This window comes from Apium graveolens, chromosome 5 (genome assembly GCF_009905375.1).
Source record: "Apium graveolens cultivar Ventura chromosome 5, ASM990537v1, whole genome shotgun sequence".
Taxonomy (NCBI): Eukaryota; Viridiplantae; Streptophyta; class Magnoliopsida; order Apiales; family Apiaceae; genus Apium; species Apium graveolens.
The window spans coordinates 162462571-162481462 of NC_133651.1; the positions used below are offsets into that span (position 1 = coordinate 162462571).

The 18892-nt window shown below is 36.9% G+C and overlaps 1 non-coding gene across 1 annotated transcript; it reads right to left on the reverse strand.

Moving 5' to 3' along the window:
• Window positions 1-13938: 13938 nt before the first annotated feature.
• Window positions 13939-14045, reverse strand: LOC141662457 (small nucleolar RNA R71). The gene has a single exon (XR_012550573.1). It is a non-coding gene; the product is annotated as a small nucleolar RNA R71 (small nucleolar RNA).
• Between the last annotated feature and the right edge of the window lie 4847 nt (window positions 14046-18892).

The following is an 18892-nucleotide window of genomic DNA, read 5'->3' on the forward strand; positions in this document are numbered from 1 at the left end:
AGTATGAAATAGAGGGCCTAGTAATGTTATAGGTATTCCCTTGGAAACCCTTGGAAAGGATTGATGAGGTACGGAAAGAAAGGAAAGCTAAGTCTACAATTTGTTGGACCCTTGGGTATATAAAGATGTTTGGGAAGTTAGCATATGAGCTAGCCCTACCCCCGAACCTGTAGCAAGTTCATAACATGTTACACGTACCAATGTTAAGGAAGTGTAATTCGGATGCTAGACAAATAGGGGCATATGAGCGCATAGACATGCAACCAGACGTAACCTATATGGAGCAACCAGGAAGGGTATAGATTAAGAAGGAACGAGTGCTTAGGAGAAGGGTTATCAAACTAGTAAGAGTTTGATGGTAGAACCACAATATGGGAAAATTGACTTGAGAGTTAGAAAGTGCAATACTAAGAAGGTATCCCTATTCATTTCTATCTGATTCCGGGACGGAATCCTTTTAAGGAGGGAAGACTATAATAACCCCAATTTTTGGGAAATTTTGAAACCCTTATGAATAGTGTTTTTGCTGAATGAGAAAACTTTTCATGCCACACTATGTAGGGGTTCTGATATGGATATTCTGAGATTTTATTAGTACTTTATATGGGATATAAGTGTATGTAAAGATCGTCAGAATCCAAATCCGAACACTTTGATTTTCCCGGAAATACATTAGATACGGAGAGAATTGAGTATAAGGTAACAGGATAAAAAGGATTTAAATTAAAGGATTATAATAGAGGATCATAAAAAGGAATATAATGTATTGAGAAAGGTTAAGGGAACCTAAGTAATAAGATCCCGAGTATGATCCTTCAAACGATAAACGAGAACGAAAGTTAAGTGAACCGTATAACAGATCAGCGGTCATTAGGCAAACAATTAGGAAGTTAATCAAAGGGATTAGAGAGAGTGATGTCACCCAACCAATGAGAAGAGGACAAGGAGGGAAGGATGACATCACCACATGACATAGGCATGACATGGGAAGGAAGGAGGTGTGGTTGAATGAGAACCACACAAATTCAAGGGCAACAAGGTAATTGACTAAATCAAACACAAAATCAAATCAACCAAGCCAAGCAAATCATTTCATCAAAACACAAAAAAAATCAATTCTCTCATTCCAAGCAAGCTTGCTCTCGGCTTTTACTATTTCAAAAAGGGAAGAAATTCAAAACTCAAGATCCAAGCCTCCTAAATTGGTAAGATAATTCCCTAATTATCTTTATGCTTAGTTAGGGCTATATCATGAGTTTAAGCCATTAATTCCTTCTCAATCTTCTTCATTTAATCAAAGAAGAAGACTATGAATAGTGTTTTCAAGTTTTTAACTTGAAATTTTTCTTGATTTCCTTGAAGATCCAAGCATTCCTAAGACTTCTCAAAGCTTCTTAAGGCTTCCTAGCTCCTCCCACCACTTCAAGGAAGGTATATCATCTCCAAACCCTAGATTCCTATGTATTATAAGATGATTTTGATTAGTAGGGTGATATTGTAGCTTGATGTTTGTGATTTAGAGTTTGGGAGTGAAATGGTATTGAAATGGAATGGTAAATGTTGTTATTTTGATTAAAAGAACTTAAGTATGGTTAAAGTTAAGCTTAGGCATAAGTATGAATGTTAAAATTGAATTAGTTGGGGTTGTTATGATGTGATAAGGATGAATGTTGGTTGTATGTTGGATTGAGGTTGAATTGGGTTGGTTTTGAATGGTTTAAAATTGGGAAATCGCGTAAACATAGCCGTCGTAACATCCGATTTTCTTTAGACTGTTTTTGTGCATAACATTAGGACCCGAGAACCCCCTGCTAGATTATGACCATTTCCATGTCTAGATAGCTCATGTTACGAGCTTCGTTTTGATATGTAGTTCGTTCGATTCCGATGCACGGTTTAGGAGAAACGACCGTTTCAAGTACCGGCGTTTCGCGAACGAAACTTTTCCCCTCGCCTTACTTTGAAACATAGGTTAAAGACCAAAAAGGACTAATTGAAGTATGAAACATTTATGGTAAGTGTGTTAGGCAGTTGGTAAGACACTCGCGAAGGAATCGCCTTAAAACTCATAAAGGTTAAATTATTAAAAATGGTGGAGCCGAGGGTACTCGAGTGACTTAAGTGAATCAGTAAGCGCAAAATAAGCGTTAGAGTCTAAGTTAGTTAAATTAAAGATTTACAAGTGACTTTGGTTTAATTCCAACTTACTTGTTGTTTATAGGTTACCAAACTCGTCCCGAGCCTTTTATCACCCCAAGTCGCTCAGGCAAGTTTTCTACCCGTTATAACTGTTGTTGTGATGAATATATGTATTTGCATTATCTTGCGATAGATGCATGTTGGTTAATTAGCAAATGTTGCAATATATTGAAGCATGCTGCTATGGTATATATATATATGCATGCCTGTTTCGTATTCTTTCCATATATAATTGTTGATTCAGTTGATAATACCTATGCTAGAGAATAGCGGTAAATTGCATATACCCTTAGTATAGGGACCCAAAGGTGAAAACATTTTCTAAAACCGGGAGTCGAGGATCCCGAGTATATTTTTGGTATATATATATATATTTATATATATATGGTCATAGTTTTCAAAACTATTAATCGAATAAGGTTTATTTGATAACTTTATTTTATTATTGAATATTATTTTGAATATTCATTCGAGAACTTATGACTCCTTTTATTTTATTATTTGAATATTAATTGAATATTCATTCGAGGGCTTATGACTCTTTTATATTATTTATTCAATAATATTTGAACATTCATTCGAGGTCTTATGACTCAGTTTATATTATTTAATGAATATTATTTGAATATTCATTTGAGGATCTATGACTCCGATTATTTGCTGAGATATGTTCTTTATTTTATTAAAGAATAAGGTGTAAATAATCAAACTTATTTTCGATTATTCAAATAAAGATATTACTTTCGTATAAGTATATCTTTGATTATTTGCTATTCATTCAAGTATAAGTTTTCCAACTTCTACCTCAATTATTCTTATGGGAATATTATTTAAATAATAATATTCAGATATTTCTTTCATATCGGGACTGATTTATTTTAATAAATCAGTATTACTCCAAACATTCTTAAAAATGTTTTCGAGTCTTCAAAATGATTTTTAAAAGTTAGAGCGGATCCCAAAACTCATTTTTATATTTAAGATCTTCCTTTTAAAAAGGGGATTTAAATACTCGCTCAAAACCTGAGGGATCCGGCTCTATGGTGTATTTTATATTCGCAACAAGGTTGCAGTCTTGGTAAATGAATTGATTACTTACCCAACATTCGGGAAGTAAGTCCATCTATTGAGTCGGCATAAGCAACATGGGCTCAGTGGGCATCCATGATAGTGTAAGTGGCTCAGTGGGAGTCCATCAAATGCATAAGTGGCTGAGTGGCAGTCCAGCATAAGGTCCTATTACGACCAGGGTGATGACCAGTGGGGAATTCGTCCATCTACTAGTAGAAAAGGTTACTTATGGGTATCTTTGTCTGATCAGCAAGATATCTGGTTTATGCCAAAATTCTTTTTCTTCCAAACTTATTGGATATTGCAATTATGTTCATACTTTACATGAAAGAGGTTTTCAGGAAATGTATAAAGTAAGATGTATATGTGGATATATATATATATATCAGAACTTAATGAAGTATGGCATAACTTCATTTCCTTTAATAATATTTTAAAGATTTAATCTATTCAAATCTTGTCTTGTAGTCTCATCTATGTGATGAACTGTTGAAAGCTCATTATACTTTGAACAATGGTAGTTCAAGTAGCTTTATAAATGATATAAGTGTAGTGAAGTATTTGGTAACTTCAGCTTTTAAACTTATATCTAATTAATAATTGTCTTATGAATGACAAAGATTTTCAGAAAAATGTTGAGACAAGGTTAGATATATGAGATCACCTTGCAACGATATTTTTTATACAGTTATACACTGGGACTTTGTGTATATTATGCATGGAAGAGGACTTCCAATATTTTGAAAAGTATATATGTATATATACTGAATATTTTGCGACTTCATCGCATTAAGATATCAAACTTGGTTCATTTCTTTTGACCAAGACTTTCATGAGTATTATGAGTAGGCTCATATATTGTTAATCATTATACATATTATTTTGGTGGGCTTGCTGCTCACCCTTGCTTTCTTCTTTCATCATACAACATGAGATAGATAAGATGAACAGGACCAAGCTCCCAATTCGCAAGCGGATAGGAAACATTCCGCAGCTTTCTGGAAGCGTTGAGGCCGCTGTAGCTGAGGTAGAAATTACCAATAGGCTAAGTTTTCAACTAATAATGTACCAGACTTATGTATATTATGAATTGTAATAATGGCAAAGAAATGTAAATTATCCAGAAAATCTTTTAAGGTGTATTGACATATAATTGTGGAATAAAACGACTTGTGATTATTTTTGGATATTCATCTCTGAGACTATAACTTGTGGTGTGTGTGTTTATTGTGGGGTCACAGTACAGAGTAGTTGATTGTGTATTAAGATTGGGTGTTATTAAGGGAAATGGAACTCGTGACAACCCGGATCCCCGACCCCGGATTTGGGGGTGTTACAGTTAGGTACGGTGAGACGATGCTGAACAATACTGGTGAAGGTAGATTTAGGCAAGGGTCACCTGCAAGTCCAGTTTCCTTCGACAGTGTTGGGGCAAACCAATCTGACAGTGTGAATAATCTTATGTATGTTAATGCAGCGGACAGATCCAGTGGTCCAACAAATAAGGTGATATATAGAAAGCAGCGTCGTATGATCAAAAACAGAGAATCTGCCGTCTAACAAGGGCTAGGAGACAGGTACTATCTGTTTTCACTGAGATAAATTTATTGTAGGGAATAATATCGAAGATGTCAAATGATGCTTAATGCTTTGTGAAGTGGTTGTAAAAAATAATAATTTAGTTTTAGTTCTATATAAGAAGAAATATCCACAAAAATGATGTATGCCTATTTAAATATTTTAGACTTATACATGGGCTAAAAAAGGTCTAGACCAAGTCTGTTTTTAAAGTTTGTTTAAATAACTTCTGGTTGGCTAGGCGTATGTTCATGATCTTGAAGCCTGAGTGCACGTGTTAATAGAAGAGAACATACGTCTGCAACAGGATATCGTATGCAAGAAACAGGCTACAACTTTGTTTCTCTAAATCTAATCTATATATTTTTTTATTATTTTTAGTTCTCTTTTCATTAATTCATATCATGTTTCTTAAATTTGTAAACAGGAAGAGATAAAGAGGAGAAAGCAACAGGTATGTTATAACAGACCTTTTTAACCTAATCTTTTTAACCTAATCTTCACATGATATTGCAACAGATTGGGGCAGCTTTTCTTTTGGTTCTTCTTCTTATTGTTGTGGCTATTGGTGTTATTCACTACTGGGCTTCAAATAACTTCTACATGACCAACTTCAAAGAGTGATGGCTTCAAGTTTCAAATCCAGTCTACTTTGATTGATCTTGAAGATGCAAAAGAGCTTTATGTATACATTGCCGCAGAGAAGTAATTTTCCATGCATACTTTTCTCTTTAGGAGATAAATATGATAGATACATAAGTGTAAAAACCCAATTTAGTGTTACTAGTACCTGATTTATATCTATACATGTAGTTAGTCTTTCATTTTGGTTTGTAAAAATCTTTTATTTATAACAAATGTCAAAAATTTACACACTTTGTCTATAAACTTGTTAATACATCACTTCTAATGAATAAATACTGATATCAAAAAAAAAATTGTACATCACTTTTAAAGAATTAATACTGACGTCTCAAAAGCAATTGTACATCAATTTTAATAAAGAAAAACTGATGTAAAAAAGTTAATGTACGTCACTTTTTGCTAAAAAACTGATGTCAAAGACTGACATGTTCAAGTCTAAATTGAACATAGACATCACTTTGTTTGGGATAAAACTGATGTATATGAGCCAGTATAGACATCACTCTTTACGTAAAAAATCAATATTTAATATCTGATTTTACATCAGCTAAATGAAAAAATTCGATGTCTATGTGGCAAAAAACATAGCTCATTATATGTTTAATATGTTGTAATTGTTGTAATTTATTTATTAAATTACTTATTTTTAACATTTTTTGTAAAAAAACAATGCATGGACATCAGCTAGTTTGCCAGAAATGATGTCTAAGCAAGTAAAGACATCGGGTTTTGGCCGATGTCTAGAATAGACATCACCGACATCAACATCGGTTGTCAAACAGCATAGACATCGGCCAAAAACCGATGTCTATGGACATTTTTCTTGTAGTGAATTAAAAAGGAATATACGCTATAATATTGAAGACAAGAACGATACCATTGGTCACCATCCACATTTCATTTGTATTCATCTTTCGAGCTTGTTAGATCATATCCCAATTGCGTCATATAACAACTTTAGAAGGTACACTGAAATGCCGTAGATTTTTACTTGCTAAGTCTTGCATCTTTAATATAGCACCTACACGTATAATACTTTAACAATTCAATCATAATGGCGTCCCTACCAGATAACCTCGAGTTTTCTCTTTTCAATTTAAAATAACCCCATATCATTCAACATAACGATCCTTTTGTTAATAATATTTTCTTTTAGAAAAATCTGGAAGTCTTCTCAATCTTCTTCAGTCATACTCAGGCTTCTGATAGATCAATGAATTCTTTGAACTTTGATAGTCCTAGTAATTCGGTGAGTAATTGCTCTGTACACTGATTCTGTTGTTAATCTTATCAAACAATATTTGTACCTAGGAATAATCAACTTCTTCATGATCGCGGATCACTTTATTCTCCGAATTAACAATACCAACTCTAAAATAAATATCCTTCCAGGTAATCCGGGTCTTTTAACAAACAAAAACTCAAGTAGTAACTTGACAACCAGTTTTTAAAACTTATTTTATTCAAAAAGGCCTTTAGAAATTTTATAAGGGAAAATCTTTTTCGAAAGCTTGTTTAAAAATTTTGAAAATCACAAATCTGGTTGTCCTTACTATATGAGTTGGTTGTTGTCCTTCTTATAACCAGATATCAAGTTAAAGAAACTATAACACAAAGGTCCATTCACTTCCATTTATCTCCTCTCCTTCATTGGGTCTATTACCTTCCTTAATCGATGAAAACTTCAACTGTCGTTGCATGTTATCTTATTTGTAGCTTCACATCAAGGCTTCCATACTGGTAATACTCCCAATATCAACTTTGCAATCATTAAGTGGAACAGACTATCCAATAGTCAACAAGTCGGCTAATGCCACATCACCTTATTACTATAAATATATCATATCGTCATAACACCATTATCTAATTTCAAGAAAACTCCAGATCCATAATCTCCTCCAGCTCTCTCTTTTCAATACTTATCTAATCCATTCCACAACCTAGTCATGGGTGGCCTAATTACTAATGGCTTCTTTTAACTTGATAACAGCTATCCTCCGGAACACCTGAATCTTCTTTCTAAACTCCTTCTCACCTTTATTAATATCTCATGCACTTACCATTTGCTGCAACTCCCGAATCCATCCTCATAGGTACAATTGCTTCATAGGACAAGTTCTAAACTGGGGGTATAGAACAGGGGGTAGGGTAAACTGAAGAGATACATTCACAGCCGAAAGTTCAGTAAAATAAGAATAAATGGATGGAGGTTCTTAAATAGGTAGTCTCGTATCAAGAGGTGGTAGAATAGCATAGAATAGCTTGAATAGGTGCAACTGCCATAACAGAAGGTAGTGCCATTAATACTGATGGAGGAACAAGGTGCAAATAAAATCTGAGAGAAGATGATGATCCTCGAACGGAAAGCTCCAAACAATCAGATGATACAGGGAAATCAAGATCTGCCATTATTGTTGTCTGGAAATCACGTCGTAAGCTAAGAATCCCGAATCGCAACACGAACTGTGCCGGAGACCTACTATACAGTCACACTCAACCTCACGATGACTTAACTTTCTATTTCCTATTCCTAATCCTAACCCTCTACCCAATCCCGACAATCTAGGCTTGTTTCAGTGACTTATAACCTGTAACTCTAATACCAACCTGTGGCGCCCTCCAAACCCGGGTCAGAAGTTTGGGGTCCATAACCCATACATAACATATAAACCTGTATATGGGATACTATTTGCAATGACCCTGCTTTACATAACCACGGATCGTAACAGGTTAAAGTATGAATACAAGCCACAACCTTAACTTTTATTACAACGTGCCAAATCCCAACTAATTTAACTTACAACTGATAATAAAATTATTCTTACAATCTTACTATCTCTCTACCGTATGAACCTCCTTTTAGCTCGATCCAACTTTAACTGGACCCTTAGCCCGCTCTTTGGACTGAGGAACTTCATTATCATCCATATCCTTTTCAACTGTAAAATATATAAAAAGAATTGCAAGGGTGAGCTAACTAGCTCAGCAAGTCATAACAGTGATAACTGAGGTTGAATAATGTTCAAATGGAATGATTCAAAAGAATCAAGTTTATTATTAAACAATCGTTAGAATTGGATATTGATTTTAAGTTTTCAAACCAAGGTTAGGCTGCTGATCAGTCACGCACTAACCCCGAGCAAAGCACACAGCTCTGCTCCACGAACTGGATCCAAGGCACACATTGGCCTAATTCGACCACGAATCTGGTCTGACCACGAATCTGGTCCACATAAGAAAACTATCCAATTCTAAAATAGTTCAGTATGATGAACAATATACTTCAATAAAATAAGATCATAATCAATGATGATTAAATATTTGAATAAAAATGTAAGGAAATTTATGGATATCACAAGGGTATATCAGGGCATGTATAAAAACAGTTTTCAGTCTATAAAAGGAGGTATTAGACAAGTAATGATTTTATTCAAGGTATAGTTCTTTGATATTATAAGGAATGGTTGGAGTATAAAAGTTTTGGTGGTTTCAAACAATTTTGTTCCAGTGTTTGGTGTTTGGTAGTTATATATTTGGGGGAGTAGTATCATATTTGTGTGGTTTGGTATATGAAAATCAACAAAGGATGGTTTACAAAAAAATAAGGCTTATGGCTCAAAGATCAAATGATGTGATTCAGGTTCAAGCTTGTATGATTCAAGGTACTTTTAATATAAAACAGAACTATTTTGAATACTTAACAACATGTCACAAGAGAATTTAAAAATATTTGCATTATATTTCGGAAAAGGTTTAAAAGTACTTGCCTTACAGGGCTTTACAACTATTACTGATCAACTCTGAGCCGACTCTGCCGCTCAGGCTTTAACGTCCAACCACTAGATCATATTGGATTCGATTTCGATACTCAGGTTTTTCTGTTGAAACTCTACTGAGCTCGTCGACTGACTACTAGGTCATCTTTAGTCCATCGTCCACTTTTCGATTTCCCGACTAGAACCTACAGGTTCGAAATACTCTATGTTAGACACCCAGTTATGCTTGACAGATCCTCCCTATCAACCTACTCATACGATAGCATATTCTGACTCATAATCGTTCGTATTGTAATAACACAAATAACAATTAGGGTTCACGTTCTCGAAATCGGTTGAGTGTTCATTTTTAGGAAATACGTATACTCGTAATTTTACGAAATACGTATATCACGTCGTGTAGTCAAGTTTCATATAAAACACATATGTATTTATATAACCACTCGATGTCCCGATAATCGTCGGATACGTTCCTGTATTTTCGTGGGTAAATTTCCCAAAAATTGGGCAGCGTCTCTTTTGTTTATCGGACTACCCGTCGAAACAATTCGACGTCAATTCAACAACAAACAACCCAACGACTAATTCAACCGATACCATAACCGAAATCCACGTCACAAATACCAATCACCAATATTATTCGATTATTTACTATTATTCGCATTTTATATTTTTATTCGTATTAGGACTCAGAATTAGCTCATCACCGTCCACCGTCGGCTCACCGAAGCCCATCGCCGACGGCGATAAAATTTGCGGGTACCCGAACAATTTCGGGTTTCCTACGCAAATTCTATCGATTAAAATTAAATCTCGCAAATACCGAATAGTTTATTTCACGTATAAACTCAATAATTCCCTGAAATAAAAAGGGAATAATATTAAAATTATAAAGCATGAATCCAACTGCACATATACTTGGCCCGAATTAGAGCCCACAGAGAAAGGCCAATTGACAGCAAACAAAACAATTGGCAAAAATGAGCATGAAACAGAACCACAGCAATATAACGGCCACGCACCGCCATTCTCACCGGAACCGCCATTCTCACCGGAAAATCATGAGAGGCGGCGGCGACAAGAAAGAAAACAGAAACATCACATTTGCAAGCATACATACAGGTATATACACGCACAAACAGAAACCAGAGGGGAATAGCAACAACTTGGTGACACCAAGGAGCGGCGGAAAGTTGCCGGAAACGGAGCACCACAGCGGCAGCAAGGACTCGCCGGGAAAAGAAAGTGAAAGGGAGAGGGAAGAAAAACGGAAGAATAATAGAGAGAGAGAGATAGGAATTGAGAGAGATGAGAGATTAATACGATTGTGTTGTTGATGTGTTTGTGGTTCCTCCCTTTTTTTATATATATATATTTTATTTGCTTCCTTATCAAATAACAGATAACAGAAGTGTAAACAACTGCCACACGTCCAAAATAAGGGACACTTATTTTTTTATAACTGAAACCCCATTTCTGACACCGCTTATCGCGTTTCTTAACGAACAACCGCACACATAAAAATAATTCAAAATTACCTAATTAATTTAAAATATCATAAATAATTCAAAGTTATTAAAAATAAAATTTTCATAATTTTTAAATCATTTTTGAAACGCAACTCGTACCCGCATTTCACAAGTAACGAACCGAGCTGTACTTGAAACAATTTCAGAAAATCCTGAAAATAGTCTTAAAATATTACAAATATCCCGAAGTTTATAAAAACGTAATTTTCATAATTTTAACACAATTTTTTGAAATACCACTTATACACGCTTTTATCAATAAAACGAAACAATGTGTAGATAAAATTAATCCCAAAAATTACCAAGATAATTTTAAAATTCTCGAAATATTGCAAACTTAAATAAATATGAGTTTCATAATTTTTGAAGAATTCTTGAATTAAATATGGATTTTACAAATAAAAGCACTCAGAAAATCATTTAAAGATAAATACTTAATAAAATATTGATTTCTCAATTTTATAAATTCCTAAAAATAATTATTTTAATTATAGAGCTATAAAAATAATTTTAAAGACATTCCAAATATTTATGCAATTAAATTTGCACTAAATCCACTTTTGAAATTGAAAATAATTCAGTACGAATCGATAATTAATCACGCAGACAACCCGTATACAATAAATCACATATTAATTAAACAACACATAGCGGTCAAAACCAATACTCATATTTTATTCATTTAATAATTTTCATAATCACATTTTTAAATAATTCAAAAATACACGAGTCGTTATAGAAGGTAGCTATATTTAAATTGGATACCTATGCAGGAGTTGTACAGAAGGCCATGATTGCAGAAACTGAGAATGAGATGTCACAGAAAGAGAAGGAAAGTAAGAAGAGGAAGTTTGAAGGAAATGAAGGACAGTCACAACTAGGGAAGTTTCCAAATTTTGAGAAGGGTAAGTTTCATCCAGGGAGAAATTTTAAGTTCAAAAAGCAAAATGCAGGCGACGGAGGTCAAGGTAACCGTCCAGTCAATGTGAATCAGCCGAATCAGTTGAGGCTAACTTTTCCAGATTGTCAGGTATGTGGGTGATAAGTGGCATTTTATACCACTTAGAACATCTTAAAATGGCTTAAATTGGTGCCTTGAAATCAAGTATTTTGTGTATTTGATGCGTTTTTCTAGTGTTTATGCATTTCAGGGTATTAGTTGCATTTCGGAGGAGTAATCATCAAGAATAAGCCTTGGTATGTGTTCACCATTGAGAGAGGAAAGAAAGGGGCAGATTACGGCGAAGAAACAGAGCAAACTTAGGAAAAATCCAGTAGGATCATGAGCGCCCGCTCAGCATACCGCGTAGAAAGCTGAGCGCCCGCTCAGCTATGCTGAGCGGCCGTGCAGGGTCGGGAAACTAAATAATTATTTTAAGACTTCTACTTCTGTTTGGCTTCCAACTTCTATGTAATCTGAGTTTTATGGGACTATTATATAAGTAGATTTGGAGATGTTTTCACGGGAGAGGATCGTGGTATTAAGCAAGGAGCGAAGGAGATAAGGAAGAAGACGGTTTTAGCACACAACAATGAAGAGGAAGCATACTTTCTTGTGATTCTTATTTCGTTGTAACGTTGGATGCTAGTTTTCTTACTTTGAACTTAATCACTCTTGTGACATACTCTGGTTTAATATAATTAGTTTAGTTATTATTTTCTTGTGTTTGTTTATCATGATTTCATATGAACCCATGATGATGATAAGTGCTATTATGGGCTAATCGTTATCATGGGGTCGCAACGGATTTACTATGGAATTCTTTAGTTAATTGTTTAATACTTTAGTGTGTGATGATTGTATGATATCTAGTATTGGTTGTGCGTATTCGTCTTATGTGCGTCGCAAACATATAAGATAGGGTGTTAATCTCTTGTGAAGCGACGGTGGATCTTGAGATTTAGAACTTGCCATGCTAGCATAGGTTCATGTATGATGTGCATGATTAGTGGGTAACTCTAACAGTTTTATTTGCCCTGTGTAATCAAAAGGAATAACTTGTGCTTAAATCGTTGTGTTGTCAATTTCTGTAGACATATAGGAACTCAACATAATTGATGCCTATTCAACTTCTATCTTAATTGTGGATGCTTGGTAGAATGGTATGAGTACAATGAAAGTTGGCTTTTATCAGTTTCGTGTTATTCGATTAATATCATCACTGTCACATGCTAAAGGTAATAACAATAACTATTGAAAGAAGTAGTAATGAAGTTGTGATCTCATGAGTGTTTTAATATTGTTAATTGAAGTGTTATTTAAGTGATAACTTAAGTAATTAATTGTAGTTAATATTTAGTCAACAATTCTAAGTGTTAGTGTCTTAACATTGAGAAGTAATCATACATTGGTGTGTGAGTTTAATTAAACAATAATTAGTCTGAGTCTCTGTGGGAACGAATTAGAAAGTATTCTATATTACTTGCGAACGCGTATACTTGCGTGAATATTAGCGCGTGTTTCTGCCCTAACAAGTTTTTGGCGCCGCTGCCGGGGACTCGGCGTATTTGTTTAGTTTATGTACTTACCATCATTGGTCATTAGGACTCAGTGATTAGGACGTAGTTGTTACTTATTATTTCTGGTTGTGTTTCAGGTACTTAAGCGAGCGTTTATGCAAACTCGTTCTCGTACTCGCAAGAGGACTTTAGATACAGCTGAGGAAACAGACGAAGTTCTTCATATTCCGGAGAAGATAGATTTTGAAGATTCAGATTCAGGAACTGAGCAGAAAAAACCAGTAATCATCGGTGATCATATTGTTCAGGCCGATCCAGCTCTAATGGACTTTTCTCGGCCTAAAATTGATGACATTCAGTCAAGCATTCTTCATCCGGCTATTCATGCTAACACCTTTGAAATCAAGTCGGGCACTATTCAGATGGTGCAGAATTCTGTTTCTTTTGGAGGAGCTGCAATTGAAGACCCCAACATGCACATAAGGAATTTTGTCGAGATCTGCAGCACTTTTAAGTATAATGGCGTGACTGATGAGGCTATCAAGCTGAGGCTTTTCCCATTCTCACTGAGGGACAAAGCTAAGGACTGGTTACATTCTGAACCAGCTGGGTCTATCACTACTTGGCAAGATCTTGCGCAAAAGTTTCTGGTGAAGTTTTATCCGATGGCAAAGACTGCTGCTATGAGGAGTGCTCTTACTGAGTTTGCGCAGCAACCTACAGAATCTATGTGCGAAGCTTGGGAACGCTACAAGGAAATGTTGAGGAAGTGTCCACATCATGGAATGCCCGATTGGATGGTGATCACTGGTTTCTATAATGGTTTGGGGGCCCAATCTCGACCCATGCTCGATGCAGCAGCTGGAGGCGCCTTATGGGCTAAAAGCTATACTGAGGCTTATAATCTTATCGAGACTATGGCTGCAAATGAGCATCAAAACCCAACTCAGAGGATGATGCCTGGGAAGGTAGCAGGTATTCTGGAAGTCGATACAGCCACCGCTATTGCAGCGCAGCTCCAGGCGCTGGCGATGAAGGTTGATTCTCTAGCTACATATGGAGTTAATTAAATAGCTATGGTTTGTGAGCTTTGTGCAGGTTCTCATGCTACGGATCAGTGTTCTCTTGTCAACGAATCTGTTCAGTATGTGAATAATTATCAGCAACAACAGCAGCCTGTGCCAGCTACTTATCATCCTAACAATAGAAATCATCCAAATTTCAGCTGGGGTAATAATCAGAATGCTATTCAGCCACCATATCAGCAAGGTGTGAGTAAACAGTTTAATCCACCTGGATTCCAGCAACCACAACAGTATGCTCAAAGGCAATCATACCCTCAACAGGGAAGTACAGCTGCACCTACTAGTGCTGATTTTGATGAACTTAAGTTGTTATGCAAGAGTCAGGCGGTTGCTATCAAGACCTTGGAATATCAAATCGGTCAAATAGCCAATGCAGTGCTCAATCGTCAACCTGGAATACTCCCTAGTGACACGGAAGTACCAGGCAGGAAGGAAGCTAAAGAGAAAGTCAAGGCTATTACCTTAAGGTCTGGGAAAGTTGCTGATGCTGAAAAGCCAAAAGAAGGAGAAGCTGAAATTAGAGATGAAGAAGCTAAGAAAAAGGAGAAAGCGGCGGAACCAAGGAAGACTACTGTTGAACACACTCTGCCTGAGGGTAATACAGGGGAGAAACAACTCCATCCTCTACCACATTTTCCTAAGAGATTGCAGCAACAAAAGCTGGATAGACAGTTCGGTAAGTTTCTGGAGGTGTTCAAGAAACTTCACATCAATATACCTTTCGCTGAGGCTCTGGAGCAAATGCCTAGTTATGCGAAGTTTATGAAGAGTATTCTTTCAAGGAAGGTGAAACTGGATGACCTTGAGACCGTTGCTCTCACGGAAGAATGCAGCGCTGTTCTGCAGTAAAAGTTACCTCCAAAGCTTAAAGATCCAGGTAGCTTCACCATTCCTTGCACCATTGGCAAGTTGACTTTTGACAAGTGCCTTTGTGATTTGGGAGCAAGCATCAATCTGATGCCGTTGTCGATCTTTAAAAAGTTGGATTTGCCTGATCCAAAACCCAAATACATGTCTCTACAATTGGCTGATCGTTCTATTACTTACCCAAGGGGCATAGTGGAGGATGTGCTAGTCAAGGTGGATAAGCTCTTCTTTCCTGCAGATTTTGTTATTCTGGATTTTGAGGAAGATAAGAAGATTCCCATAATCTTGGGAAGACCTTTCTTGGCTACTGGTCGTACCTTGATAGATGTGCAGAAAGGTGAACTTACTATGCGGGTACAAGATCAGGATGTGACCTTCAACGTGTTCAAGGCAATGAAATTCCCTACAGAAGATGAGGAGTGCTTAAAAGTGGATGTGATTGATTCTGCGGTTACTTCAGAACTCGATCGCATGCTAATGTCTGATGCTTTGGAAAAGGCCTTAGTGGGGAATTTTGACAGTGATGATGAAGATGGCAATGAGCAATTACAATATCTGAATGCTTCTCTCTGGAAGCGAAAGCTGGACATGCCGTTTGAATCTCTTGGTACTTCTGACCTCAAGAATGCTGAAGGAAAGCTCAAACCATCAATAGAGGAAGCACCTACCTTGGAGCTCAAGCCACTACCTGAACATTTGAGGTATGCTTTTTTAGGTGATGCATCTACTTTACCTGTTATTATTGCATCTGACCTTTCAGGTAGTGAGGAAGACAAGCTCTTAAGAATTTTGAGAGAATTCAAATCAGCTATTGGATGGACCATAGCAGACATCAAGGGGATCAACCCTTCATATTGTATGCATAAAATTCTGCTAGAGGAAGGTAGTAAGTCGACTGTTGAACAGCAGCGCAGACTTAATCCTATCATGAAGGAGGTAGTGAAGAAAGAAATTCTGAAATGGCTCGATGCAGGCATCATTTATCCTATTTCTGACAGTTCTTGGGTGAGCCCCGTACAATGTGTGCCTAAGAAAGGAGGTATCACTGTGGTAGCAAATGCGAAGAATGAGCTCATCCCCACTCAAACAGTTACAGGATGGAGAGTATGCATGGATTATCGAAAGTTGAACAAAGCCACGAGGAAGGATCATTTCCCTCTTCCTTTCATTGATCAGATGCTTGACAGGTTGGCTGGTCATGAGTATTATTTTCTTCTGGATGGCTATTCAGGGTATAATCAGATTTGTATTGCACCAGAGGATTAGGAAAAGACTACCTTCACTTGTCCATTTGGCACGTTTGCTTTTCACAGAGTTTCGTTTGGATTATGTGGCGTCCCGGCCACTTTTCAGAGATGTATGATGGCTATATTCTCTGACATGATTGGAAATAATGTCGAGGTGTTCATGGACGACTTCTCCATTTTTGGACATTTGTATGATGAATGTTTGAATAATCTTCGTGTCGTACTCAAAAGGTGCGTGGAAACTAATTTGGTGCTCAATTGGGAGAAATGTCATTTTATGGTGCGTGAAGGCATTATTCTTGGGCATAAGGTCTCTAGCAAGGGTCTGGAGGTGGACAAGGCCAAGGTGGGAGTCATTGAAAATCTTCCACCACCTATTTCTGTGAAGGGAATCCATAGTTTTCTTGGTCATACGGGTTTTTATCGGTGATTCATTAAGGAATTTTCGAAGATATCTAAGCCGTTGAGCAATTTGCTTGAGAAAGATGTGCCTTTCAAATTTGATGATGAATGTTTGGCGGCATTCGAGACTCTCAAGAAGAGTTTGATCACTGTACCAGTTATTACAGCACCAGATTGGACAGAGCCGTTTGAGATGATGTGTGATGCGAGTGATTATGCAGTAGGTGCAGTTCTAGGGCAGCGCAAGAATAATCTCTTTCATGTGGTCTATTATGCGAGTAAGACCTTAAATGGGGCCCAAATGAACTACACCACTACGGAGAAGGAGCTCTTGGCTATAGTCTTTGGTTTCGAGAAATTTCGATCTTATCTGTTTAGGACTAAAGTGACAGTATTCACTGATCATGCGGCTATTCGCTATTTGGTTTCCAAGAAGGATTCGAAGCCGAGACTCATTCGTTGGGTGCTCTTACTTCAGGAATTTGAGTTAGAGATCAAGGATCGAAAAGGTACTGAGAATCAAGTAGCTGACCATCTCTCTAGGTTGGAGAATCCCGAGTCTACTTCACAAGATGAGACATTAATCAATGAATCTTTTCCGGATGAGCAGTTGTTCGCAGTTCAGGAGGAAGAGCCATGGTTTGCAGATATTGTAAACTATCTTGTCAGCAATATAATGCCTCCTAAGTTGACCTCCGCTCAAAAAAAGAAGTTTCTGCATGAGTTGAAGTGGTATATGCGGGATGAACCATATTTGTTTAGACAGGGAGCTGACCAGATCATCAGGAGATGTATCCCGTTCTGTGAGACGGAGGGGATATTACGAAACTGCCACTCCACAGTTTATGGTGGACACTATGATGGTGAGAAGACGGTAGCTCGTATTCTGCAAGCAGATTTTTTCTTGCCTACTTTGTTTAAGGATACTCATCAGTTTGTTTTAAGGTGTGATCTTTGCCAAAGAGTGGGAAATTTGACGAGAAAGGATGAGATGCCGTTAAATGTGATGCTTGAAGTCGAGGTCTTTGATGTTTGGGGAATCGATTTCATGGGGCCTTTTGTCTCGTCCTGCAATAATCAGTACATCTTGATGGCAGTCGATTATGTCTCAAAATGGGTAGAAGTCAAAGCTCTACCGACAAATGATGCAAAGGCAGTGCTGAATTTTCTTCATAAGCAGATTTTCACATGGTTTGGAACACCTCGGGTAATCATAAGTGATGAAGGGTCGCATTTCTGCAACCGTAAGTTCAATTCTATGATGCAGCGTTATAATGTGAATCATCGAGTTGCTACTGCCTATCATCCACAAACAAATGGTCAAGCGGAAGTGTCTAACAGAGAGATCAAGCGCATTCTAGAGAAGGTTGTTTGTCCGTCAAGGAAGGATTGGTCCTTAAAGCTCGATAAAACTGTTTGGGCTTACAGAACAGCATACAAAAATCCACTTGGTATGTCCCCGTTTCAGTTGGTGTACGGTAAGGGATGTCATTTACCTGCGGAGCTTGAGCATAAGGCCTACTGGGCGTTGAAAAAGTTGAACCTGGATTTAGATGCAGCTGGTAAGAAAAGAATGCTTCAGCTTAATGAACTTGATGAATTCTGACTTCAAGCGTACGAGAATAACAAAATGTACAAGGAAAAGGTGAAGAGGTGGCACGATAGGAAGCTACATCCTAACTTATTCGTGCCGGGGCAACAAGTTCTCTTATTCAACTCTCGTCTCTGACTTTTTCCTGGGAAGTTGAAATCAAGGTGGTCTGGACATTTTATTGTCAAAACTGTGTTTCCACATGGAGCGGTGGAAATTTTTGAGAATGATCCGGACCAAGCATTTAAGGTTATTGGTCAGCGGTTGAAGCACTACTATGGGGACATGGCAAACCGAGAAGTGGTTAGTACCATTTTATTGACTACTTGAGAAAGGTACGCAACATCAAGCTAATGACGAAAAAGAAGCGCTGCGTGGGAGGCAACCCATAATTTGTTGTTACAGGAACCCTTAGAAGTTAATAACATATCCAAAAACACAA